Below are 26,514 nucleotides of genomic sequence, written 5' to 3' on the forward strand. Positions count from 1 at the left end.
TATGAATATGTTCATATTTAGAATAGAGGAAAAAGGAAAATAAGAAGAGAAAGTGTTTAATATGATTAGTTAGAAAAATAATAGAACTATAGTTAAACTAGTTTATTTTTAGTAAGTACTACTTTATTTTATTTATAGTAAGTGCTTCATATATAGTTGAACTAGGTAGTTGATTTAATAAACCAATTTATTTTACTATATATAAAAGTAGTTTAATTTTAATAAGTACTACTTTATTTATTTATAGTAAGTACTTAGTAGTTGAACTAGTTGATTTAATTAATAAAACTATTTTCTCTTCCTAACTATCCCTAATAATAAAGCACGGTCTCCGGGTTCACCGTCACAATACGCTTTCTTCATGTGAATTTACGCTTTCGGTTTAAATTTAAAACTATAAGCGAGGTGGTACTATTTTACCTGTGTATCTATATCTATCCGCTGTGGACAAGATTTTCGTCCGTCGTTATTATGGGCCAACTTTGCGGGCCCATCTACTGTATGAAACAACGCAAAAAATAGTTGGCAGTAAGCAGGATCGAACTTGCGACCTCCGCACCAAACCTAATATGAGCGACCAGTTGAACTAGGATTTGTTGGTGTTTTAACATAGGGTTCCCTAATGTTGAATTAGTACCACCTCGACTTCTTATATCAAACCACACCAGTTAATATACGTGTAAAACTTGCACATACCCAGAAGCTGGCTGCCAGATGATTCCTATGAGAGAACGGACGTGCACGGATTGCTGCTATGGCCGGAAGAAATTAAGGAATGATGGACTACACAATATGGATGAAAAAGAAAAGAGTTAGGCCTACAGGTACGGCAAGACACCTCGAGGAAAAAAGATCAGATTGATGAGAAAGGAAAAGAGAGAGATTGGGATCGGGATGACGAACGACACGGATTCAGGCTTAATTAGCGCATAAACAACTGACGAGCTGCAGCCCGCGGCGGCCGCTGTAGCGCTTGCCCTAGGCGAAATAAAATACACTGTCGACCACAACGGCCCAGCTCAGGGATCCCAAGGCCGAACTGTTCGCGCGCCTTCAAAGGGGCCATCGACGTGGAAGGGTCGCCAGCTGACGAGCAGCGTTGATCGGGGTTTGCGTCCTTCACGGACTCAACTACGACGGGAAAGCCGAGAAAAAAAGGACATCAACCATATAGCTCAAGTAGGATTAGACAATATATATTGGACTAATACACACACACAGGTTAGCATCAAAAATATGGATTCTCTAATCTCAATGAAGTGGTTGTTCTCGAGCAGAAAGAAGATGATATGGTGGACATGCTGGAGGTGGTGTTGTATGGAGGAACAATTGCATCTAGGTAAATTTATTACTTCCCAAAAAGTGTTGTGTGTAGGACATTTTTATTGTCTGATGTCAGTGTGAGATGCTTCATCACTATGTATCTATGGTCCGATCTTCAACGCCGTACTGAAGTCGGATGACAAATATTGTGTGTATATCAGTGCTCTAATTTCAATATTATTTTTTTGTTTCCTAAATTGCATCCAGAAAACACCTGACACTCTATCAACACGTCCACCGACATTGGTTGACTCATTCATGCTTATTTCAAATTTTGTTTATGGATACCGCACTACAAAATATATTATTTGAAAAAAGGATATAGTAAATGAATGTAGTTTAGTTTATTAAAATAGCTTGATTAATTATGACAATTGCAATATTCTACCAACATAATTGTAATACTAGGAGCATTACAGGTCAATGAACTATAAGTTGTGGGGAAGGAAGACTCGCGAAGCGATGTGGCCGAAATTTAACTAAAATATATATTTTTCGGCCGAAAGGTTTCGGTACTTTCCATCCCAGGCGAAAATGGCCAAATTTTAGCTGAAATCCGTTTTTTAACCAAAAATCAAAACACAGCTCCCGTTGCAACGCACGGGCTTTTGTGCTAGTCTATATCTATATCTATACCCTTATATTATTATTATTATTATATTATATTATATTATATATATATATATATCTTTCCCTACTAATAAAGCGGCTATCGCTTCTGCCCGTCCGTCATTAAAAATGCCCTTGAAGTTGGCAATAATTACCCACCAATGCCACCTGTAAGTGGCAAAAACGATTCGTTTTTAATTTCTAATATCGCTCCAGGGTTCTGTTATTAAAGGTGGATACGATATTATAACACCAATGCATGAGCAGCATGATGGCTGAGGCAACGATGCTCCACACAGGAGACCAGGGTTCGATCCTTGGTTCTCACGCTTTTTCTCTTTCTTTTTACCAAGCGCAGTAATGGGCCAGCCCATGTGCGGGTCGTGGCGCCCCCTCTTTTCTATATCTTTTTTTAATTTCTATTTTGTTTTTTCCCTAAAAAAAATTTCGGATTGATGGCGCCCCCTATTTTTTATTTCTTTTTACTTTTTTATTTCTGTTTTGGTTTTTTATCTCAAAATTAATTTCGGATTTCCAAAATATCAAACAATTGCGAGTTCTGAAAAAAAGTAGGAAAATGGTAAACTGTTTGTGAATTTAAAAAATATTCTAAAAATCAAAAAATGTTCATGACTTAAAAAATTGCTCACAAATTATAAACAAATCACGATTTCTAATGATTTCATGAAATAAAAAATGTTCATGATTTTTTTAAATGAGCCAATATTCAAAGCATATTCAGGAATTTAAAAATCATGTCCATCAGCTTTTAGAAAATGTTCACAAAAATTAAAACACATCCGTAAATAATGAACAAAACTAATTGTAGGTTCCATAAAGGTTTTATTAGGAGATCTATATAGCTCGTTTTATGATTTTATTTAGTCCTTCGCGTTGGGTAAAAAAGGGTTTCCGTGTTTTGTACAACGCTGAACCCAACAAAATTGACATAACTTTCTAAGGGTTTGTTTTTGTAAGCTATATTAAAATGACTAAATGTCTATTTTGCTTCCATACACAGTTATGCTTATTTTCATATCACAATAGTGGTTATGGTAAACACGGCTACGCTAAGTCCAGACGAGACACTTTATTTATCAGTATAGCTCAGGCAGGGTCCGTCAATGCAGTTTGCTCAGCCACAAAATATTTTGTTGTGACGCCTTAAAAAATCAAGTCTTGATGAGCATCATATTGTTCTTTTTTGAAATTACATTTTAAAAGTGTCTTATCGCATCATGACATGATTTGTATATACTTTGTGAATTTGATTCATACTTTTTTATATCTACCACACATGTATAACTAGATAGTTTTTTTCCGTTGCAAGGCACGGGCATTTCCAAAAATGTTCGCTAAATCAAAAAAAGTTCGTCAAATTCAATAACTATTCCACCCAATTTCTAAATATTTTCATCGATTATAGAATGTTTGCCAGTTCAGGAAAATTGCTTAAAAATGTTCACAATTTCTAAAAAATGTTTGTAAATAGCAAAAAATATTCATAAATTGAAAAAATGTTCTTGATTGTAGAAAATGTTCAGAAATTTGTAATAGTATGTTGTTTGCGATTTCAAATATGTGCATGAGTTTAACAAATTGTTCATAATTTCAAAATGATCATGATTTCGAGAAATTGAGAGAGATATTATATCTCGGTGATGCAACGAAATGTGATCATGACCATTTGAAATTATGAATTTTTTTCTCCCGTTGCAACGCACGGGCCCTTTTGCTAGTACTAATAAAGCGCGTATTGCTTCTGGTCGTACGTCACCGGCCGGTTTGCAAAAAAGTCCCCGTGGTTTCTGATATTCAACCCGCAGTCCCCTTTTATCTCTACTACTATAGTACACGATTTTTTGAATATTTGAATCTGCCTTCTCCTCTCATATTTTACCCGCCACTTCCAGAATCGAATCATCTATGGCCGTCAACTTATTAAATCGAACGGCCCGTGTTACCCGGATTCGCCCCTCACGCAGTCCCGCCAAACCTGAAAACAAGTCGCCCCTTCTGGAGAACTCCACAGCCCCCACGATAGCCCCTCCACCCCAGGCTCTAGCAAATCGATTCCCTGCCAACCTCCCATTTTTCATCTCACGCTGGTCTTTCCCCTGGAATCTGGATGCTCCGTATCCAATTTCTCTAGCCCGTGGGTCACACACTCACATTCACACACCAGCAGCTCCATTGGTCCATCCCCGGTCCACACACCCAGTACGGCAGCACCTCCGGATCACCTCCACGTCCAGATTGCATCTCCAGCCCCGTCTCCTTGCAGGCTCTGGCTTGCTTCGAAATTTGTTTCCGCCTGGTGATTAAAGGCTCATAGGAGCTGGACATCCATCTACGGTCAGCTGACCATAGTGCCGTTGACCACAGGTGAGGTTGGTGATTCTTCTGTTCCTTTGAGATTTTGTTGCATGAGAATGTTGTGCAAGTGATTCTTCTTGCTGAGGATGATATGAAATACAGATCCACTGGTCTGATTGTAGCTTGCTGATTTTTCTACTTTTCTTGCACGCAAGGTGTTTGTGTTTATGTCCAAACAGTACACTAAGAAAGGCAATGCAGCATATGTTCATTCTGTTCTGCAAAGCCAAATAAAGATATTGACCCGTCAGGGAAAAGCACAAAAAATATTGTCTACAAGGATGTTTTGGTATAATTCATCTGCATGCTGTGTACTGCAGTGTGATGTTTCTAATATGGTTGTATTGATGTAAATAGTACCCAGGAAAATAATGTTATATAGGGCTTCAGTCATTAGTTTGTCCTTGTGAAAGTTGTAGACCAAAAGTTATATTTGCAGGGGTACTATTCTAGCATATACAATACTTAAACCATGTACTACTCCTTTTTCAGTTATTGCATATAGCAGAAATCCAGCAACAGAAGTGAGCAAATATCATTCTTTATGATACAGAGCCATTGGGCTTCAAATGTATATACAATATACTGACATTTTTCAGTTTTAACGTACAACATAGACATCCTGTCAACGGAAGGGAGCACAGACCATTTTGCTTTACTCATACCATAAATAGATTACTAATTCCAATCTGATGCGCCTTGGCAGCAAGACCATGAACAAAACCAGCGGATTGCCTACCAATTTTGAGAAATTACACAGGCGATAAACCCCGGCATATGTTGGGGACGACGACGCAGGCAGCTGTTGTTGAAGAAGAGGTGGTCGCAGCAGATCGTGGTGCAGCAGCTTTCAAGGAGATTTACGCCCTCGCCACGGTGCACGAGTTGTACAGCGGCTCTCCTCCAAGATACAATAATCTCCTATCTCCTATTGTACACTCAAGAGGAGACGAACCAGCAGGTTCTCACGAACATAGCTCTTTCTATGCCAAAGTTCAGATGTATGTGGAGAAACTCAAGATTGATCTACCCAAAACATCTGCCGTACGTGGCCTTATATAGTCTCCTTCTCAACTTGAAAATTTTATCTCTTGGCCAGCAAGTTTTCTTAGATAACAAGCTTAATTCGTTGGCCAAAATATCAGAAGAAGTTGAGTCAATATCTGGTACGTACAGCTGAAACCAAAACTGTTTAAATCACCCAAACTGATAACAAACAGAGATCACAAATTCTGTTCAGAGGTGTCCCATCTGAACGAACGCGAAGATTGGCGTTGATTCTATCACAAGTCAAACGGAAAACAGGGTATGAAATCTTAACAAGCGATTAACGGCATTGTCAAGACATTCATTTGTAACTTTATTCAGAAACCGAAACAGACAAAGTCTGATCCTTAAAAGCTAAAATGAAACTGAAACTCTGAACTTCTGAATTCCAACAGCATAAATGTTGTAACTTCTACATGCTGGCAATGCATTAGAGTTAGCAGAATCATATTTGAACTCAACGAGGGAAGTGCAATGATCCAGCGTCAAGTGCATATCAAACTTCATAGTGTTCACTTCAGAGTTTTCAGCATCGAAACAATTCTCACGTTCCTGGTTCGCGTTTTTTTTTTGAGAATCGGCAGGGAGCTCACCTGGTTCGCGTTTCTGAGTGGGGCTCCATACAGGACGGTAAGGCAGGACGCAGAAGTTCGAGCGGTCTCCCCTAAAATCAAAAACAAAAAAGTTTTTTTTTAAATAGAAGTCGAGCGGAACAGGCTATTCTCACGTTTTTGCATGATTTTTACAACATGCATTGATATGGACTGATACATATCCTTTTTTCTGCTCGCAAAAAATATTGGATATGCGTGGTAGAATGCATTACATCCATGTACGTCCAAGTAATGTACGTAGAATGCATGGAGATTATTATTTTCTGGACAAAATTTAATCCCATGATGTACGTAGAATCCATTTCGTGAATATTAACTGCAAGTTTGTCTTTTTTTTGTGGGAAACTGCAAGTTTTTAAATGTTTGGGAAATATAGGAAAATCAAATTGTTCATGAACATTGTAAATTGGCAAGCGATTGCGAAGCTAAAACTCCATATAAAAAGTGTTTCATTTATACATAAGACTCTTTGCTTGTATCGTCTTTTTATTAAGAATGCACACGTGCAAAGCACGTGCCTTCGACTAGTAAGTTGCTAATATGAGAAAACGTTTCGTTCTTGCAAAAAAGGCCTTGTAGTTAGGGGTATTCAACCCTCGGTACGAGCAAATTCGTAAAGAAAAAAAAAACAGGACCACACACGGCGCACGAATTCGCCTCCTCTCCTCTCGCCCATGCCTCGCCGCCGCCACCACCCACGCCGCACGCTTCCGGCGAGCTCCGGCGCTGCGCAGAACGCCCCCGAGCTCCCCACGGTCCGCGCCTTCCTCCCCTCCGGCTAGATTCTCTGTTCCCAGCCTCTACCACCCGCTCGCAACCCCACCTCCGTGGCTAGGGTTTCGGACATGGCTTCAACGGCACGTCTCCGGCGGCCCTAGGTTCGTCCCTCCTTCCTTTCGGTCAAGTCTGGGTGGAGGTGGGCGGCGACTTGGTTGTGGAGGGCTGAAGCCTGAAGGTGCTGGGGCTGACGAGCTCCTGCCACTGTATGTGGATTGAGCTGGATGGGCACTGGGGTGATTTGGGGATCTGGCTGCTAATGCTGCGATAAAACGTCGTTACGATTTTGAGTGATCTAGGGCCGCTCATTGTCTCTTGTGGTCGGCCCCGCAGCCACTATTCTGAACGACCGTCACGGTTATCCGCAACACACCCATCTGCTGCACATCTTTATATGTATGTAACCTACAGAGAATAGGAACAATCACTACAGAGCCTGAAGATTGTTTTTATTTCTTTCATTGTCTTTCACTGATCTATCATTATTTCATTTGTCCATGTAGATTTAGATAACATGAGGTGAACTGATGATACGTGCTACTATTTGAAGACACGATTATCTACTGCAGAATTGTTGATGTATTTGTGCTGACAGGTTATGCAGTACTTGAAACACTTTAATTAGAGGAATTAGAGTTACAAAGTTCTGACTCGGTTCATGGGGCAATCTGAAAGAGAACTTGGTGATGTCAAGTAATTCTAAGAGCATAGGCATTATCCTTTTTTTAAATAATGGTAAGAGCATAGATCCCATCGACCAGGAATTAATCCATCAGGCAAGCAGAAGACTGAACGAAACAGTACCTTCATATATTATTTCCAAGACCATTAATGTTGTTTTCTTTACTGTAAGGAACCAGCTTAAGGCCTTTATGCATTGAACGAACTACCAAGATTTTTCTATCTTCATGTATGATCCATCTTGCATAGACACATGCGTAGCAATGGGATACTATTTGGTATGAACAACATCATTATCTTGCAATTCTAACATGTATGCATTTAACTTATTTACACACATAATAGTGATGCATCTTGCGTATCTGCTTATTGTATCTGAATCTTCAATGCAATTAACTGCTTAATTAGACAGCAGCAGGATTGAGCGATCTGGCATATAAGCTTTGCTCAGTGGTTCAGATTATCACTTTTAGTCTTCTGGTCTTGTCAAGTTTTTAGACTTCTTGAGGTCGCTCAACCAATCTGGCGTAAAGCTATGAAGAGATTTTGCTTGGAAAGATTACTGAAAGGATACCTTCACTTCATTTTATCCCCTAGATTAGTATAAGTATATATTAAGCCCCCGTTTATTTAGATGTATAGCTTGCATGGCAGTCTTGTTTAAACAGATTTTTGGGGCATTAAGCAATGCATACTCTGCTCACCATTTTTCTCATGTGTGTTGTTAGCCAAGCACTTGCTTTTCAAGATATCCTTTCCGATGTTAGGCTGGGCTGCGTGATTCGTCGATGTCTGCTCAATACAGTTGTGGTGATCCCGGTGACGAGGACATTAGGGACATCGGCCCGGCGGAGTCTGGTGAGTCAGCTATGAAGCCAAATCCGCAGTCACCAGGGACCAGGGTGGATCGAGAGGTATGCGTGTCTGAATTCCGTGTTGTGAATATTTGTGCTAATTTTCTGGCGAGTTGTGACGAGGGTTAGAAAATGGAATTAGGCATTCATTTTGATGTAGTGTTGGCGTGTGGTGGGGTAGGGTGCTGTGGTGAAAGTAATTTTCTGATAGAGGCGCTATTGTGAATCAATGTTCTGTACTGAAAAAATGCATGTAGTTATGTTGCTGAAAGAGGTTAGGCTGTTCTGCCAGGTCACTGCGAGAGTTGCAAAAAGATTTTGCGTTGCTGCGCCTCAGATTTTGCGCGTCCATGGACTTAAGTTGTGTGTTTGATTTTTCCGTCATACAGTACATTTAGAGTTATTTTTGATGCAGTGTTGGATGCAAAAACGAGCTGTAGATCACGCGCATAAGATTTTGTAGGGGTAGTGAAAAAATTGGTACCTAAATCCGTGTACAGAGGGTGGGTGATGAGTTCATGATTTATGGTGGGAGGATGGGGTCTGTTTTGCATCGCTCAGTGAATAAAATTGCACCGTAGTTCAGGAATGCGGTCGCCAAAAAACGGGGGACAGGCGCCATTTGGGGTAATTTCAGGAAAGAAAAACAGTGCTCTGGCCTGTGTGTTTTTCTGAAAGCCCTCATGGCCTTCCGTGTGGTTTTTTTTGTCTTATCTTTTTTAATCATTTTGCGTTGTATTGGTAATTTTGTTGTGTCCTAAGTGTTTCGCCTTGAACGACAGGTCGCTGATTTGGCTTTTGCTTTATCACAGAGTTCTTGTGGGAGCGAATCCTACAGAGCGAACCCTATGCCCCGTTAGTATGGGTACTCTTGAGAAGTCCATAAGGGCTTTCACAGAGGCATGTAGAAGAGGTCGTCAAGCCGGAGTTGGGCACCACATTTGCCTCGCTGACAGAGGCATACGTCTTTTACAACCTGTATTAGTGGGAAAATGGGTTTAGTATCAGGCATGGGAAGAGCCGATTGAATCCCGACAAGCGGAAGACCATGCAAGAGACTGTTTGTGGTTGCTCAGTATGTATATCAATTAAAAATTCAGTTCTCCTTCACATTTGCGCTGGATGGAGGGTCTGGTCTGATGATAAAACATCTGTTGGAGCAGGGGGAGGCTTTGCGTGAGAATACAAGGTTGTGCCGCTGTGAGTGTCCTGCGATGATAAGGCTGCTACGGACATCAGATAATGGGTGGTATACAATGGAGCACCGGGTAAAGCATAACATTGTTATGATGCCAATGTAGAGAGATGTTGCACTGGCCATCGCACACGCACATTGATGTGTACACGAGCGGGGTGCGGGACTGATCTAAACAAGAGAAGCAAGATTGGACAGAGGGGGCAATGGGGCAGTGGGAATCATTCGTGGTTGCGTATTACAGTGGCGGTGGGCTGGATGACGATTGCAGTAGGGATAGCGCCCCGCGGAGTCCGAAGAGTCTGCACTGAAACCAAATTCGAGAGCACACGGTAGACTAAGAGGTATTGGATAACTTAGCAGAATATGTGTTTTGTCTGACAATACTGAGGTTAGGGTGTGTCTTCAGTGGAAGGAAACTGAAAAGAGATCCTAAAAGGTTGTAGAGTTAGGAGTGGCTGTCATTTGTGATTTTTGTTCAAAAAAAACCAAGGATCTATTGTGGAGTGTGAGAAAACAAATTATTTTTATTTCATGTAATTTATGACCTCAAACCGTACGATGCCAGCAATAATTTAGAACTGTAGGAAAATGAGAGTTGACTTCTGAACTGAATCAATGATGATCCTGTGATTATCAGATTTTTAATGTATTCCTTGTGCCATAAAAATTTCTGCCGATGCAACTGTGAGCTCAGGGGCAATTTATTTTATATTTAGTTGCAATAAAATGCTATGGTTGCTGTTGGCTTTGCATGCCTGATTAGCTCGGCTGATGAATGTTGTTCCTCAATTAAAATGATCTGGGATTTTTTTCATGCCAATAAATACTCTTTGAATTGTTTGTGTTTTGCACAGAGTTCATTTAGCAAGAAATGTGATGTCTGAAGGGATGCACATGTCTCCTTGGTAAAAAAGAGATCGCAATTAACGCAAATCCAATGCATCAAGGTCAGCAGTTCCGTATTTTTATAACCGAGAGTGTACCACTTCATGCATGCACATTTTTTTATTGTCGATAAAACACCCGATAATTCGCGAAATGTCTGAATGAGATAAATAGATAGATAGGTAGCGATAGAGAGCATGTGAGTGATGCAGCATCATGTGGTCTTGAGCCGTTGTACTAGGGAAGCTGATTTTTTTCCCGTTGCAACGCACGGGCATTTTTACTAGTAATAATAAAGCACGGATTGGGTCTCCGGGTTCACCGTCGCGGCCTTTTTACACAAAGATCCCAATTCTTTTTTAAATCAACCCGCGGTGCACATCATAGCTATCTGTAATCTGTAAGTCAACATACCGCTTCGGCCCTCGCCTATCCCCCAACGACGATCCCCAATTTCAGGCGTCGCCCATCGCTGGGTGCTTCTCCGCCATCGCCCGTATAACCCCACCCAATCCCTCGCTCGCTCGCCGGGATCCAAGGCGGCCGCGGCGGCCGGGAGCAGACGTGCACGGGAGGAGTAGTTTGGGTCCGCGCCGCTGCCCTTTGCCTCTGCCACCAACGCCGCCTGCGCCGCCGCCCTTTGCCACCGCCACCATCGCCATCCGCGCCGCCGCCCTTTGTCGTCGCCACCACCGCCGTCCCCTTTGCCGCCACCACCACCGTCCAAACCGCTCTCGGCCGTTGCCGGGGATCCCGGCCGCGCAGCAAATCCAGCGCAAAGGATCTCCAGGCCTGCCGCCCTGCCCGGCGCACCCATCCAGAGGCACATGTTCTCCACAGATCCATTAGATCCCTTGCCGCCTCTCCTCTTTCCCTCGCTGGAGAAGCCTTTTTCATCGTGGCTTGCCCTGGATGCTAGATTCTGCAATTCCTCACCTGCAGTATGGAAGTGCATCTGCACCTGGGGCGCTAGCTGCTGATGGCCATAGATAACAGCGACGTGTACGAGGTGAGAGGATTTTCTTGAGTAGACAGCAATCTACTTTGATTCTTTACCATCAGGCATCTTTTCATAATCAATTCTGCTCAATTTTGACAATCACACGACAACCCCTAGCAAGCCTTTTGTGGAAACATCGAGTACTGTTTAAGATATGTTGTCCACAGGAAACTAATTAATGTATTTGGTCGATGTACAGGGCTACGTAGTGGTTGCAGTCTTGTATTGGCAAGTGAACAATTTAGTGTTCATTGGCAACAAAAAGAAGTGAATAATATCATGCCATAATTTTGTGTTGCTTCCCGGTCCTGGGTAGACGATGTATTGTACTTCTGCATGGAAATCTATAAATGATTATCTGCATATTATTTGTTTGTACTTCTCCAAGATCTCAGCATATACCATCTTAGTAACTTCTGAAACTTTCAGGGGTATAATTTATCATTGTACAAGTGCGTACTGAACGTTAATAACAAGGGGATTCTGTTATTTCTTTTTCAATTTACTTGCACTCGTCAGAAATCTGGTGTATAGAGCAGCACTATTCGGTCTACGTGGTCATATTATTCTGAATTTCAAGGAACAAAAATGATGTATATTTGGAGACGTAGGGGTTGAGGAACCTAATGTTCTTGAAAATTTTAAATATTGAAATGGTTGTTTTGATGCAGCAGAAGGCTTTTTCCTGAAGGGATTGAGATTACCAGGATTCAGATTGGATCCCTGCTGTGTCAGTGCAGGAGAACTTCTCGAACACGTAAAACGACGGTGGCATCAGGATCCAGGAGAGCAGCTTAGGGGTTCTCCGGGGCGGCGCCATGGTTGCTCCCGCGACGAGGACGCGGCACTCCCCTTCTGGTGCGGCGCACGAGAGAAGGAGGAGGGGATCGACCCAAGACTGGGGCTGAGGCCGGCAGCGCCGTCCACACGAGCCTCACCGGCGGTGCCCTCTACACCTTCTCGCTCACCCCCGTCACTTTCTCGCTCACCACCGGCGTAGTAGTCATCCTCGACGCCGTAAGGCACAAATGGGCATCCCGGCGGGAGTAGTCATCCTTGACGTCGTCAGCTCTGTACAAGGCACCAATCGTATCTTCGACGGCCACAAGTTCTCCTACTATGCCTCCGTCGCCTCCGCCAGCATTGTTTGGCTGGCAAGGTCACGTCACCAGGGACTCCATATTCATCGCCAAAGAATTCCGACTTCAGGTGACCTCCCTGCTGCCGTTTGCTTTTGCCGCTGCCCTGCGTCGACGACTTTCAGTTGGCTGATTACCGATGTGATTCTTCTGAAAACTCTGCAGGAACAGAGTAGCATAGCGGGGCTAGCAGCGACAAGTAGCAACAGCAGGGACGAGCTCAGGAGGAAAATCAGACCTCCTTTTGTTGAATACAGAGCAAGCTAGAGAACATACAAAAATACAAAGCAAAGCTTCACCGAAGTGCACGAATTGTTTAATAAGTACGGTTGCTGCAATGAATTAACGACCTAGGAGCTGTTTGGTTACAACGAGGTAATTCATTATTCAGGTTTGTTCACAATTATTTAATTTTCACTGTTTTGGATCCTGTACTATGCACAATATAATTTGTAGAATGTTTTATCTTTGCAAATAAGGGAAATAATGATCCAAAATTGGAGAAGATGGTGAAAACCAAATGTTTATGTGATTTGATATGATGTACTTAGTAATTAACTTTCCCTACCTACATCTTTTAAAAGTGTCTATATCATGTTTTCGTCAGCTCCGGCATCTTCAAGAGCTTTGTCATGCCCTATTATTTTCAATTTAGTCTGTGTCCGCATCAACTGAATTCGGTCGGTTCAATTCAATTCATCAATTTTTTGTATATTTGATGCATTATTAACCATAGCAACGCACGGGCATTTATTTGTGGGACTTGATGCCGGATATAGACAAATTGCATGTTTTCTTAGGGCATCTGCAATTGATGGACGCCAGGATTTATTTCCCGATAGACCGGCAGTTGCGTTAGTTGTTCCCAGTGTGCCCGGTACCAATAGATGCATTGAGCGCTTTCTCTTTTCCTGGGCACGCGAGTAAAGAAACGGGTAGCCGGGCCTACGTATTTAGAGCTGCTGATAAGCGCCTAGCATTGAATGAGAAGGCGCTTACTTTTTTCTTAATTTTTTGATGTTTAACTTTTTACTCTTAAGTGCCTACACAAGAGTCTAGCATTGCAGATGTCCTTAAGCTATAGGCTATCGTAGTGGTTTTACCAATCACAAATAAGCGACCAATGATGAAACAATAGTACAAATTTAGAGCACAATACATCATGATCTATTGGAAATTACATGTTCCATATTTGACATATCAACCAGTCAAAGTGGCCAAACTTGAGCATATAGTTAATCGAGCACGAAACAGTTCATTGAGTGCGAGCTTTGTTGACAGCCCTACCGGTTGGAGGTAAACAAATACCTTTCCCCCCTTTTTTCATAAAATCAAATGCTTGTACTAATGTTGATTCCATGCATTTTCATACATTATTCAACATTTTTGTGCGTTAGTAAAAAAGCCACTCTTTTAATTCACATTATTGAGCTAGGAAAATGGACAGAATTATTCTTTTTGTCCCGTTGCAACGCACGGGCTCTTTTGCTAGTATTTAACTATATATAGAAGTAGTTCCCTTATCGACGTCGACAAAAGGTGGCTGCGGTGACACATCCGACAAAAGCATATGAGAGATACTTCTTGAACGATACAGATGAGCTGAAAGAAACGAGTAAATTAATTGTTGGCCGAACTTATTACAAGTACCAGAGGAGGTCTCGGGGAGAATAAAAGCTTTCATTACATTGGCCCGACTTGTTACAAGTACACACGCTTACATTTGTTTTGTTGATTCTCATCTAGGTCATGTGTTTTGCTCAAAGATGTCTTTTCAAGCCATGTGTCATATATTTTTAGTTTTTTACACGGAAATTCATGGATAATTTTATGTGTCATCGGCCCGTTTTGTTTATTCTAACAAGCGAAGTTTAGCCGCCCGACATGGTCGCCTATCCTTTAATTTCAAGTTAGCTTAGACAAACCCACCCTTTGATATGCAATGTTTAAGCACCCATCACCGCGATGGACAACTATAGTGGCGAGCCAAATTTTGACATGTGAGAAGAGAAGGTGTCACCTGTCAACATCACCCATCGTGGAGTGGTATGACCACAACGGGCCATGTTGCTCCTATTCCTCACGTGGGTCGGTGAATAGCAGGCAAACACACACCCTCTATGAGAGTGCATGCTATATGGCCAGCTCGTTCTTGTTTCGTCCCCATCGGTTTTGGTTTCAAGAACCTTTCTCGAACCGGTTTTTTTCCTTTTTTCTATGTTGTTTTCTATTTGGTATTTTTTCGCTTTTCGGTTATTCTTTTCTATTTCTATTTGGTTTTTGTTTCCTTTTTATTTTTGGTTTTCATTTCATGAGCATTTCTTGAAAAATGAAGTATTTTTTGCAATGGCGAACATTTTTCAAATATGTGAAAGATTTTTGAAATTTTCAAATATTTATAAATTTCATGATATTTTCTCGAATTCATGATCATTTTTTGAAACTTGGGATCATTTAAAAAAGTGATGAATATTATAGACATACGAGAATAATTTTTCAAATTAGTGACCATGTTTTAGAATTAGGGAACAAATTTTCAAATTCATAAATATTTTCTGAAATTTAGGAATATTTTCAACTTCAAGACCATTTTATGAATTTCGGAACACTCTTTTTCAAATTTGTTCACAGCTTTGCCATTCGGAATAAAAATTCAAGTTCTTGAATATGTTTTGAAATTCAAGTACATTTTCTGAATTTCTGAGAATTTTTCGAAATGCAGGAATGTTTTTATAAAAAATAACTTTTTAATAATTGAAGGCATTTTCAAATTCATCAACATTTTTTTTTCCAAATTTGAATTAATTTTCAAATGTTGAACATCAAAATTCAATATATTCTTAAATTTCATTAACATTTTCAAATTCGTGCACGTTTGATGGTTATTCTCAGACCCACACACTGTATAGGAGCTCCCTATGGGCCTCTAGTCAACCTTGCTGGAAATTTTTATTACGGCCTAGAATGTCATTGATCACAGCTTTGGGCTGGAATTTTCTACATAAAGTCAGTCTTGACCATGTGCGACAACGATGGGCCCTAAAAGTGAATGGTGTTTTTTTCGCAAGATGAAGCATCTCGAAGGAATATCCATTGCATGCGGACGGTCCGGTTCTTGTTGCATACTCAAGTCAACACGAGGTCCGGTTCTTGTTGCATACTCAAGTCAACACGAGGGACGGAATCAACCCATCGGATGACAGCTTATCCTCAAACTGAACACACCCTAAGCATCAAAGTGAATGTTGTTCGCATTGATGAACCGAAGCTAGCGATTGATTGGGCCTGTCAATTTAACATGTATGTTGTTTCCGGTTCTGGAGTTCTTCAATGTCCCAGCTCCGGCTTTTACCGGTTTTGGGAACCTTGTAGAAGGTTCTTGAACTTTTTTTTTCTATTTGTTTCCTTTATTGATTTTTCCTTTTATTTTCTACTTTTTTTTTGTGTTAGCTTGTTTTTTGATCTTTTTTAGAAAATCTCAAATTTCAGGAAAAAGCCAAAAAAAATGTTTGCATTCGAAAATAATTCACAAATTTGAAAAATGTTTGTGATTTTTAAAATTTAAAAATATGTTCGCAAACTGGACGAAAATAGCATTTGAAATTATGTTGAAATTTAACAACAATTTGCACTTAAAAAATATTCATATTCCCCCAAAATATTTGTGTTTACAACAAATGCGCATTTTTTTTAGAAAATCCGGATTTTTGGAATTGGTCCCAAATTTGGAAAAAACACATCAAAGTAATGTTCTACAATTTGAAGAGTTTGTTCGTGTTTGCAAAAAAATAATAATCTGTGAAACAATTCATGCTTACAAAGATTTAATGTTTTTAGAAAATGTTCACAAACTTTAAAAAGCTCAAGGTTTCAAAATGTTAAGTTTTTGGAAAATATGCAGAAATTTTAAATTATTGTTTTTGTTATACAATTTATTTGCTACATTAGTCGTGTGTGCTACACAATCCAGTTTGTTAAAGTCGGGTTGCTACAAGAAACTAGCTCACTACGGAAAAACCGATCCACTACAGTTTGTCTAAAGAAAAAAAATCAAGAAGCCCGGTGAAAAAAGCAGGTCGCTACAGGAACCCATGAGCTTTTTTACATGAAAGTACTCTTTATGGCAAGGTGAGCACCATAATATCTGTTACAAGACTATCAACAATCTTTACGCGTGGATCTTCCTTCCACCCGCACCCATCTTACTTCTAGCTGATTTGGCTAAATCATGGGCAGTACAATTAGTACCTCTAGATGCATGTTAAAAAAACATGTGGGAAATCACACGCAAGGTGATAAATATCATAAAATACTGCCGCCGATAACGAAAGAGAGACCTCCATTCTTCCTGATATGAATTTCTTCTTGTAGCGTAGAGTTCAGACACGACTTGCTTTCTTATACATCCGTTCTTTGAGGCACTACCATAGTTGCTGATGGCATTACTAGATACAATATTTTCACCCCCAAAAATACTGATGCGAGCGCGGCCTTCAAGTTTTGGCTAGTCCATGTGTTTCAAGATGCCTCCCATTTCTAATGAACTAGAGGCGCACTTCCACTAACTTTTTTCTATTTGCCATTCCTCTCTCACCCTCTCTCGAGGCTCTCAACTCAATTCTTGTTAACTAAGAGCTACTTGCTTCATAAGAAGAGCTAATATATGAGGTGGCAGGAAGACTACGGTCAAAAAATGGGTATGCAAGTATTGAGCAGGAGAAGGCAATGCATCCTTATATATAGGCACGTGCCACAGGACGAGAGTGTTCACCTCTTTTCTGAAAGAAGTATATGAAGACACATGTACAAGAAAATAAAGTTGAAACATATGCGTGCTTCATCTCAACGGTGGCTGCGATGACACATCTCACAAAAAGGAGATGAGAGATATTTCTTTTTCTTTTAAGAATAAATGTTGCCGCTTTATTTATTAAACGTAAACAGAAATCTCGTCTGAAACAATGCTCAGAATGCAATCTGGAGGAACAGAGAACTAGACTTTACAAAGTTCTTCCCCCATTCCAACCTTAGCTAATCTATCAGCAGCTCCATTTCACTAGTAGAAAAAGGGCCTATTGTCCCGGTTGGTAAGGGCCTTTAGTCCCGGTTGGTGAACCGGGACTAAAGGGTCGGTACTAATGCCTCCCCCTTTAGTCCCGGTTCAATCCAGAACCGGGACTAAAGGCCGCGGCCACGTGGAGCCTTTAACAATCCACCTTTAGTCCCGGTTTGTAACACCAACCGGGACTAATGGAAATTTTATGATTTTTTTATGAAATTTTTTTTGAAATTTTTTATTTTCAAATTTCTGAATTATTTTAACCCCTCATTAGTGAATCTCTAATCAGCACCCCTCATCACTGCTCAATTTATCCTCTTCTCTAATCACCCTCATCATTCCAAATCACCTAACTTCCCGAACGGTCACCCATCCTCCCACTCACCCAGCCTGAGCACGCTTAACTTCCGGGTTCTATTCTCCCTCGTTTCCAAGTCTGCACTTGTTGTTTTCCTGACAATAGTAAGATGTTAATCCTATTAACCCTCAGGAATTTTGCTTGAGCATGAATTGACACATTTCACTGTTTGAGTTTCAAACTATTGTTTTCAAAAACAATAATTATTTAGAAAACAATAGTTATTTTGAATAATTAGTTTGACCAGGGTTTGACCATAGTTTGACTACAGTTTGACCAGATTTGACCAAAATTCAAAATAACTGAACAAATTAGTTATTAACACTAATATTCTAGAATAATTAGTTTGACCACAGTTTGTCATTTTTCCGATTTTTTCCACTCTAGATATTAAAAGCCCCGTATCTTTTTTTCTGTTAGGTTTTTGAGGATTTTGAAAATGTTAAATTTGGATATGCAAAAGTTATGCCCATATTAAATTTGGATGTAACTTTTCGAGTAGATGATTTTTCATATAAAAAACTTTTTCATCCGAGTTAGTATGCAAAAGTTATGCCCATATTTACAAATTCGAGAGAGATTTTGCAAATAAAGTCGAAATTCACATTTGCAAATTTCCCCAACAATTAGACCACATATCACATGGGAAACTTATTTTCTTTTATTTTTTGACATTTCCATCATTTTCTTTTATTTTTTTTAAATTGAAAAGGCGATCCAAGGGGGGGGGGGGGGGTAGAGTTTGAAAATGGGACCTTTAGTACCGGTTCGTGGCACGAACCGGGACTAAAGGTCTCAACCCCATTAGTCCCGGTTCGTGCCTCAAACCGGGACTAAAGGTCTACTCTTTAGTCCCGGTTTGAGGCATGAACCGGGACTAATGGGCATCACACCCTTTAGTCCCGGTTTGAGGCACAAACCGGGACTAAAGGGCACAAGTGAACCGGGACTAATGCCTTAGCCGCACGAACCGGGATAAATGCTCACATTAGTCCCGGTTCTGGATTGAACCGGGACTAATGGGCTAAACAGGCCTGGACGAAAGCCCTGTTTTCTACTAGTGTTTGCACTACGACTAACCCATGTCACTTTATACTACTGGAAACTCTTAAGCATCTCCTTAATCCCGTGTTTTGAATTTCGGCCAAAAAAATGATTTTGACCATCTAGGCCTGGGGCAAAAAATACCTTTTAGACAAAAAATAGATTTTGGTCAAATTTCAGTCAAATTTTGATTGAAAGTTCTGAAAATGACCGAAACTCAGCCATCTGGGCCTGGAGCGAAAAATTTCACAAACCAAAAATCAAAACCTTGGCTTATATTCGAGAAACTCTGTTGCAAGTTGGATGGCTCTCTTGCAAGCCTGTATCTCCACCTTCTCTGGGTCTGTCGACCTGCTGTAGTAGTGGCATGCTGCTGCCTTGAAAGCGCCGGCATGATTATGGAGCACAACTCCTCCTTTATCTCGATGATTGGACACCGCACCATCGGAGTTGTCTTTGATCCATCCCTCGTTCGGAGCCTCCCACGCTGCTGAATCTTTGGTTTGCTGGTCTTAACCTCCTTTCCATGATGGTGCTCTTCGAATCATGCTGATCGACGACAAGGGGGTGACGGTGGATGCACGCTACCTACGTGAAGGGGAATCCATCGACATTGGTCATGTCGTCTCGTTTCCCTGTCACATAGCTAGGGTTCGAGACCGGATCCTGACGAGCGACACGGGTGCGGGTGCACAGCTGGAGCGACCGTCGAGCGGTGGGGTGCGCGGCGCATCGGCTCACGTTGTGGAGGAGCGATGGCGGGGCCCAGAGATTCTCGGGCCACATCCAGTCACGGTGGAGGGGGCCACCATTGATGGCCGACATGTGGACGGAGATCCGTGCGGCCAAGGCGCGCGATGGGGAGGCGTGGATACAAAAGCCCCCTCCGCCCCGGTCTGTGACCTAGACATCGCTCTCTCACTTCTGGGAGACGCCAGCAAACCCTAGATCGAAAATCCCCTCCTCCTTCCTCTGGTGGGAGGGAAAGGTTGGAGGCAACAACATATCCTACGCTGTGGTGGTAGCATCCACGCCACGCAAGCCTGTGGTGATGGAAGACCGCGACAGCCAGGCCTTCCGCGGAAATCGACGGGAGGGATTCAGATCTGGGCGGATGGGACGCGGCGCCGGTCGTTTCGATCGGGGACGCGACCTGGGCCGCTTCTCGTGGTCTAGAGATGTCGATAGCGACGACCTCTCCACCAACAAGAAGGCGGCGTCTGCATCGGACGACACCGAGCGGTCGGATCTGGTGGAGAAGAACCCTAATCCCCCTGGTTTCGATGCGGCGGACTCCCACAAGAAGAAGCAGATCTACAACAACATCCCACGCGCTGAATCTTCAAATCAGGTGCTTTCGTCCAAAGCTTATGATCCATGTTTGATCTGCAAATCCACTAGCCATACTCATGCTAGTTGTCCGCAAGCTTTCTGTGAGAGATGTAGTAAGATGGGGCATCTGGCATCGGTATGTACTACTTTTCTTCCCTGGGAATGTGTAGCACCGATGTGCGCATTTCAGGCCAAGGGCCAGGGTTTCTTTTACATCCCAGACTCATGTACTGCTAAGCAGCTTAAGGAGAGAGCCACCAGTGTAGTGATTACTGTGGTGGAGGGAGAGGCTAGTGTAAAAGAGTTAGAAGATGCTTTTTCTGACTATATTGGGACTAAATGGCACTGTACTGCTCGCCCAATAGGCCCCAATACTTATGTAATGCATTTCCCTATTCAAAGAGATGTTAAAAAAGCATGCTACAATGATGAGATGACCTTGAGGTCGTGTGGAGTGGTGAAAATTATCCCATGGTCTGCTAATGTTGGTGGCAAAAGGAGTGATGGAAGTTGCTTGGGTTAAAGTAGCAAATGTCCCCTTGGAAAGGAGAAATGAAAGAAATCTAGCATATGTGGCCTCTCTGGTAGGTGTTCCACTTGAGATCGACATGACCACCCTACATAAGCCTGAATTTGTACGGGTCTGGCTGAGATGTCGCAATGTGGATGAGATACCTAGAGTTGCAGAGGCAGTTTTGGGCACACATTTTTTTGATTTCTTCTTTGAGATCGATAAGGTACTGGTTAGAGATCCAGAGAGGGAGAGCAAGAGTGCTCAGGTTGATACTGCTAAGAAAAATTCATATGTTGACAAGCAAAATGCTCAGACATATCCTAAATCCAATGAAAAAGAGAAAGGAGCTGGGTCCAGTAGGTATATGGAACTGGGAAAAAAATGCTCCTGTTGATTCTTTAGAAGATGGACAAGAGGAATCAGAAGAGGCTGAGGATAAGACCTTGTTGATTGATACCATTGCTGATGAGGCATGTAAAAAAGAGGACCTGTGTAAATCCATCACAATTTCTGCTGCATCTAAGTAGCATGTGGATGAGATCCAGGTAAAAAAAAGTCTTCTAACACTGATAATATTTCTAATGACATATCTGCTTTGCATATATCTCATTTGGAAGAGGCAAATAATGAGAAGGTGGAAGAGCTTGAGGGAGATGAGCATGAAAAGGAGGGGGAAAACTCACTATATGGTATAGTTCCCCACCTCTTCTGATGATATGGGGGAAGTGATCCCTACTCCTCCTCTTATTCCTGAAGCTGGACTGAGGCTCAACGTGAGGAACATGCAGAATATGGAGGGCAAGATACAGGACAAGGCTGCATCCATATCCAAAAAAAGAAACCTGAAAGGTAATGAGCCGACACATAATTCTTTTGAAGTGATATCTAATCATGATTTGATGCTTAGAGCAACAAAAATAGGGGTGCTAATCCCTGATGGTAACTTTTCTAGCATTGGTATTTTGAGAGAGCTAGAAAAAGTTAGGAATAAAGGGGAAAATAATGATACTATGCCTGAAAAAAGTATTGGAGGGGGAATGATGTATATTACTAATGGAAAGGGGGATACAACTCCCATCAGTACTGATTGGGCTGATGAGGAGGGGGAGTTAGATGAGGAATTTACTGTAGCCAGGTCTAGGAAGAAAAGAAGTACAAAAGTCCATGTGGCCATTTCTAGACCTGTGACCAGAAGACAAAACCTTGAAAAAGGTGAAAAAAAAGGAAAACTGGCAGCCCTGTCCATTATTCCAGGGCCACCAGAGGAAAAAAAAGAAAAATGGTGTTAAATGATAGGTCTATTCTCGAACTGTAGAGGGGTAAGAAAAAAAGGAATGAGTTCCTGTCTCTGCCATATTATTAAAGATCATTCCCTTGATTTCATTGGTTTACAAAGAGACCCATAAGAAGAGTTTTATGGACAGTTTCTTCAGGAAAATTGATCCATACAGGGCATATGAATGGAATTTTGTTCCATCTACAGGAAGATCTGGGGGGATCCTTTGTGGTGTGAAGAAAGAAAGATTTGAGAAAGTTCTATGGAAGAAAGGCAGATTTATTCTGCAAGTTTCCTTTTATGATAATAAAATAAAAAATAATTGGACATTATGCACTGTTTATGGTGTTACCCATTATAAGGACAAAGAAGATTTTCTAATCGAACTCTCTGACTTCTGCAGTCATACTAAGACATGCAGGAAAAAAAACAAAAAATGGCAACACTCTCCACATTTTGATCTGTTCAATTCAGTGATTAATTCTATGTGTTTGAGTGAGATTCATATGAGTGGAGGCATGTATACTTGGACCAATAATCAATCTCACCCAACAGTTGAGAAACTAGATCGTGTCCTTATGAGTAGTGATTGGGAGGATATTTTTGCCCAAGTAAACATTAGAAAATTGGTTAGACATGTCTCAGATCATAATGCTCTCCTGTTGTCCTCTGACAACCATGTTGTCAGAATTCCACAGACAAGAGAGTTTAGATTCGTGCTTAGCTGGCTTAAGACAGAGGAATTTCTTCCTTTGGTTGAGAAAATCTGGAATCAATATGTGAAAGCCACTGATCCTATTGGTATTCTAAATATCAAATTGAAACATTTTAAAAAATTCCTTAAAGGATGGGGCTCGAATATATTTGGTCATGAGAGGATCAGGAAGATGAGAATTAGAGAGGAGTTGAGATGTATTGAGGAGGAGGAAGAGAAGGGGGAGGTAGACCCTGTTGTTTTCTGTAGGAAGACATAACTTCTCGTGGAGTTAAATGAAATCCTAGTTAATGAGGAATTATTTTGGCTACAACAATCTAAAGAACGTTGGCTGCTTAAAGGAGATAGTAACACTGCCTATTATCAAAAAATTGCGAATGGTAACAAGAGGAAAAACACCATACATTCACTGAATGTTGGTGATACTGTGGTCGAAGGAACGGATAAGCTTTTAGAGCATGCTACTAACTTTTACAAATCTTTATTTGGACCAGCCCCTGGGAACATGTTTCAACTCGACCCTGAGGTGTGGGGGGATAATGAGAAATTAGATGCGGATGATAATATGATATTAAGCAGACCATTCTCTGAGGAGAAAGTCAAGACTACCCTGTTTTCAGTGAATAGTAATATAGCCCCTGGACCTGATAACATACCTGCTGAGTTTTACCAGCACTGTTGGGAGATAGTCAAAAAAGATATAATGGGATTATTTGTGGCCTTTTATGAGGGGAGATTGGGTGTGCATAGACTGAACTATGGCATCATTACTCTGCTTCCGAAGATAAATGGAGCTAATAAGATACATCAGTTTAGACCAATCTGCTTGCTTAGATGACCTTATAAACTGATCATGAAAGTACTTAATAATAGAGTGGCCCTTTTTGCAGATGTTCTATTTAGTAAACATCAGAATGCCTTTATTAAGAATAGACATATTACAGATGGGATTATGGCTCTTCATGAGATCCTTCACTACACCCATATTAGGAAGAAGGTGGGGATTGTCATTAAGCTAGATTTTGAAAAAGCCTATGACAAGGTGAACTGGGATTTTTTGATAAAAAGTTTAGAAGATAGAGGTTTTGGTAATACTTGGTGTGGATGGATGAGGAAAATCATTCAAAATGGGACGGTCAGTGTTAAATTGGATAACACAGTGGGGCCGTATTTCCAGAGTTTCAAAGGTGTAAGACAGGGATATTCTATATCTCCGTTCCTGTCCAATATTGCAGCTGAGGGTTTGTGCAAAATGGTGCTTCAAGCACAAAAAATGGGCTGATTACTGGCTTAGCACCTGAACTAGTGGAAAATGGGGTAGCTATCCTGCAGTACGCAGATGATACAGTGTTATGTATCGAGCATGACCTGGAAAAAGCCATGAATTTGAAATTGTTGCTATACATGTTTGAACTAATGTCTGTGTTGAAAATCAATTTCCAGAAAAGTGAGATTTTGTGTGTTGGGGGGGGGGGGATGACAATATTCTGACAACATATACATATATGTTTAATTGCCAGATTGGGCACTTCCCCATGAAATATCTAGGAGTCCCAATAAGTTACTCCTCTTTGAGAGGGGTGGACTGGGAATTTCTAGAAGAGAAATATATTAAAAGATGTGAATCTGGGTTAGGAAGTAATGCCTCTTCGAGAGGGAGATTAACACTGCTTAATGCTAACATTTCAAGCATTGCTTTCTACTACATGTCCATGTTCTTGCTATCAAAAACACTGATATCAAGATTGGATAAACATAGGAGGAGGTTCTTCTGGCAAGTTAGTAAGAATAGAAAAAGATATTATCTGGTTAAATGGACTAGAATTTGCCGGTCCAAGAACAAAGGGGGCTTGGGAGTTAAAGATCTCCATAAGCAAAACTTGAGTCTTCTTACTAAATGGTGGTGGAAACTTGAGACAAAAAGTGGGCTATGGCAAGATATTGTCAAAGCCAAATACTTTCGGAGCGACACTGTGGCTTCGATAAAAGGGAAGATCAGTGACTCCCCATGTTGGAAAGCGATAATGAAAGTTAAAGAGCTATATATGGCTGGTAGACAAGTGTCGATCCAATCTGGTGACATTGCCAAACTTTGGATGGATCCTATAGGGAAACAATTTCCATTCAGCGAGCAATTCCCCAGATTGTTTTCTATCTGTAACTACCCTGAGTGCACTGTTAAATCTGGTCTGGCAGCAGATTCATCTTCTTTCTTTCGAAGAAGATTGAACCATGAACTGGAGGAACAGTGGCGACAGATGATTGATGTTGCTAATAAAGCGTGTGTCTCTGATGATAGTGATAAGATCAAATGGGCCTTGGGCTCTAAATCCTACTTTACTACTAGGTCAATTTACTCTTTCTTGGAAAAATATATATGTGGAAGTGACTATCGTTGGATATGGAAGGCATGTATGCCTTTGAAGATATGAATCTTCATGTGGCAGCTGTCGCAGAACGCGGTTTGACTAGGGATGTAATGACGAAAAGGGGGTGGAAAAAGAACCCTAGTTGCTCCTTCTGTGTAGAGAAAGAGACTTCTCAGCACCTTTTCTTTATTTGCCCAATAGCCAGGGCGACCTGGAGGGCTGTGGCATGCATGTTTGGGACTGATCTATGCCCTAACAATCTTTGGCAAGCTTATTCGTGGTGCCATTCCTTCTTCCCAGAAGGAGAGGTGTTCCATACTGTTGGCATTGCTGCTATCTGCTGGGCTATTTGGAACTGTCGTAATAGAGCTACATTTGAGTTTATAACTCTGAAAAATCCTTCTGAATGCACATTTTCTGCTTGTGCTCTCTTGTGTTATTGGGCAGGGTTGATGAAAACACAGAAGGATGCAGATGACCTGAGAACTGGAGCGACTATGCTGAAGGAAAGCGCTTCAAGACTGATGCAGATATGTGCCACGGCGTACCAGAATGATGGAGCTCGCTGAAGATGCTAAAAGGATCCAAGATCGACCCCAGGGAGTGATGGCAGCTAGCGTGTGGGAGGAGGACTGGTTTCATTCTGGTGATTCCGTGTGTTGTGGGCATTCTTTTGCCTGTTGCTTGTGTCCTCATTAGATAAAGACAGTTCCATGGCTTTTTGTGGATAGTGTTTCGATGTAATGGTGTCGTCGGGGTTTCGCCCCACAGTGAGTAACCTCGATGGCGAGTGCTTACAGTGAGTTTCCCGGCGATGCTTGAACCCACTTTCCTCTTTCCCGTCTTATTTTCTGGACAATGATGTATTTCGTTATGTCGCAGTAATGGAAAGGGGTTATGCCCGGTTCAAAAAAAACCTCCTTTCCGTGTATATCATTCCACTCATTCATAAAAGACAGAACAGTCTGCATTATTTCATGTGGTTCAGCTATCTTGCGTCCATCTCTCTCATCATCACACGCTAACCAGAGGCCATAAACTGCTTGTACCATTGAGCGCTCATTCTCCGGAGCATCCACGAACCAGCCAAGGAGCCAGCTCGTGAGCTTGCTCTGGGAATCAGTGTTGCACGTTTGGATCGCCACCGAAATTCCTATTTCCGAGCGAAGCTTCCTCCAAAAACATACCGAGTGCGGGCATTCCCAAAATCTGTGAATAATGGTTTCCTCCCGACCACAAGCAGTACAGAAAACTCCTACCTTAATACGCCCACCCCTATGATAGTGCAGATGAGAGATATTTCTTGAACGATACAGATGAGCTAAAAGAAATGAGTAAATTAAC

At 41.4% G+C, this 26,514-nt stretch overlaps 1 long non-coding RNA gene across 5 annotated transcripts; it reads left to right on the plus strand.

Annotated features, from left to right (window-relative positions):
• Positions 1–6,559: 6,559 nt before the first annotated feature.
• On the plus strand, positions 6,560–26,055 carry LOC123072359 (uncharacterized). Of its 5 annotated transcripts, none has more exons than XR_006435062.1 (6): positions 6,560–8,341; positions 9,094–9,820; positions 10,334–10,426; positions 12,036–12,573; positions 12,669–12,878; positions 25,618–26,055. It is a non-coding gene; the product is annotated as an uncharacterized lncRNA (long non-coding RNA). The 5 variants fall into 5 exon arrangements; XR_006435063.1 differs by lacking the exon at positions 25,618–26,055 and having other exon boundaries at positions 6,560–7,142; positions 7,250–8,341; positions 12,669–13,676; XR_006435060.1 differs by lacking the exon at positions 25,618–26,055 and having other exon boundaries at positions 6,561–8,341; positions 9,094–9,356; positions 9,445–9,820; positions 12,669–13,676.
• The last annotated feature ends 459 nt before the right edge of the window (positions 26,056–26,514 follow it).

Source organism: Triticum aestivum, chromosome 3B (assembly GCF_018294505.1).
Source record: "Triticum aestivum cultivar Chinese Spring chromosome 3B, IWGSC CS RefSeq v2.1, whole genome shotgun sequence".
In the NCBI taxonomy this organism is placed as follows: Eukaryota; Viridiplantae; Streptophyta; class Magnoliopsida; order Poales; family Poaceae; genus Triticum; species Triticum aestivum.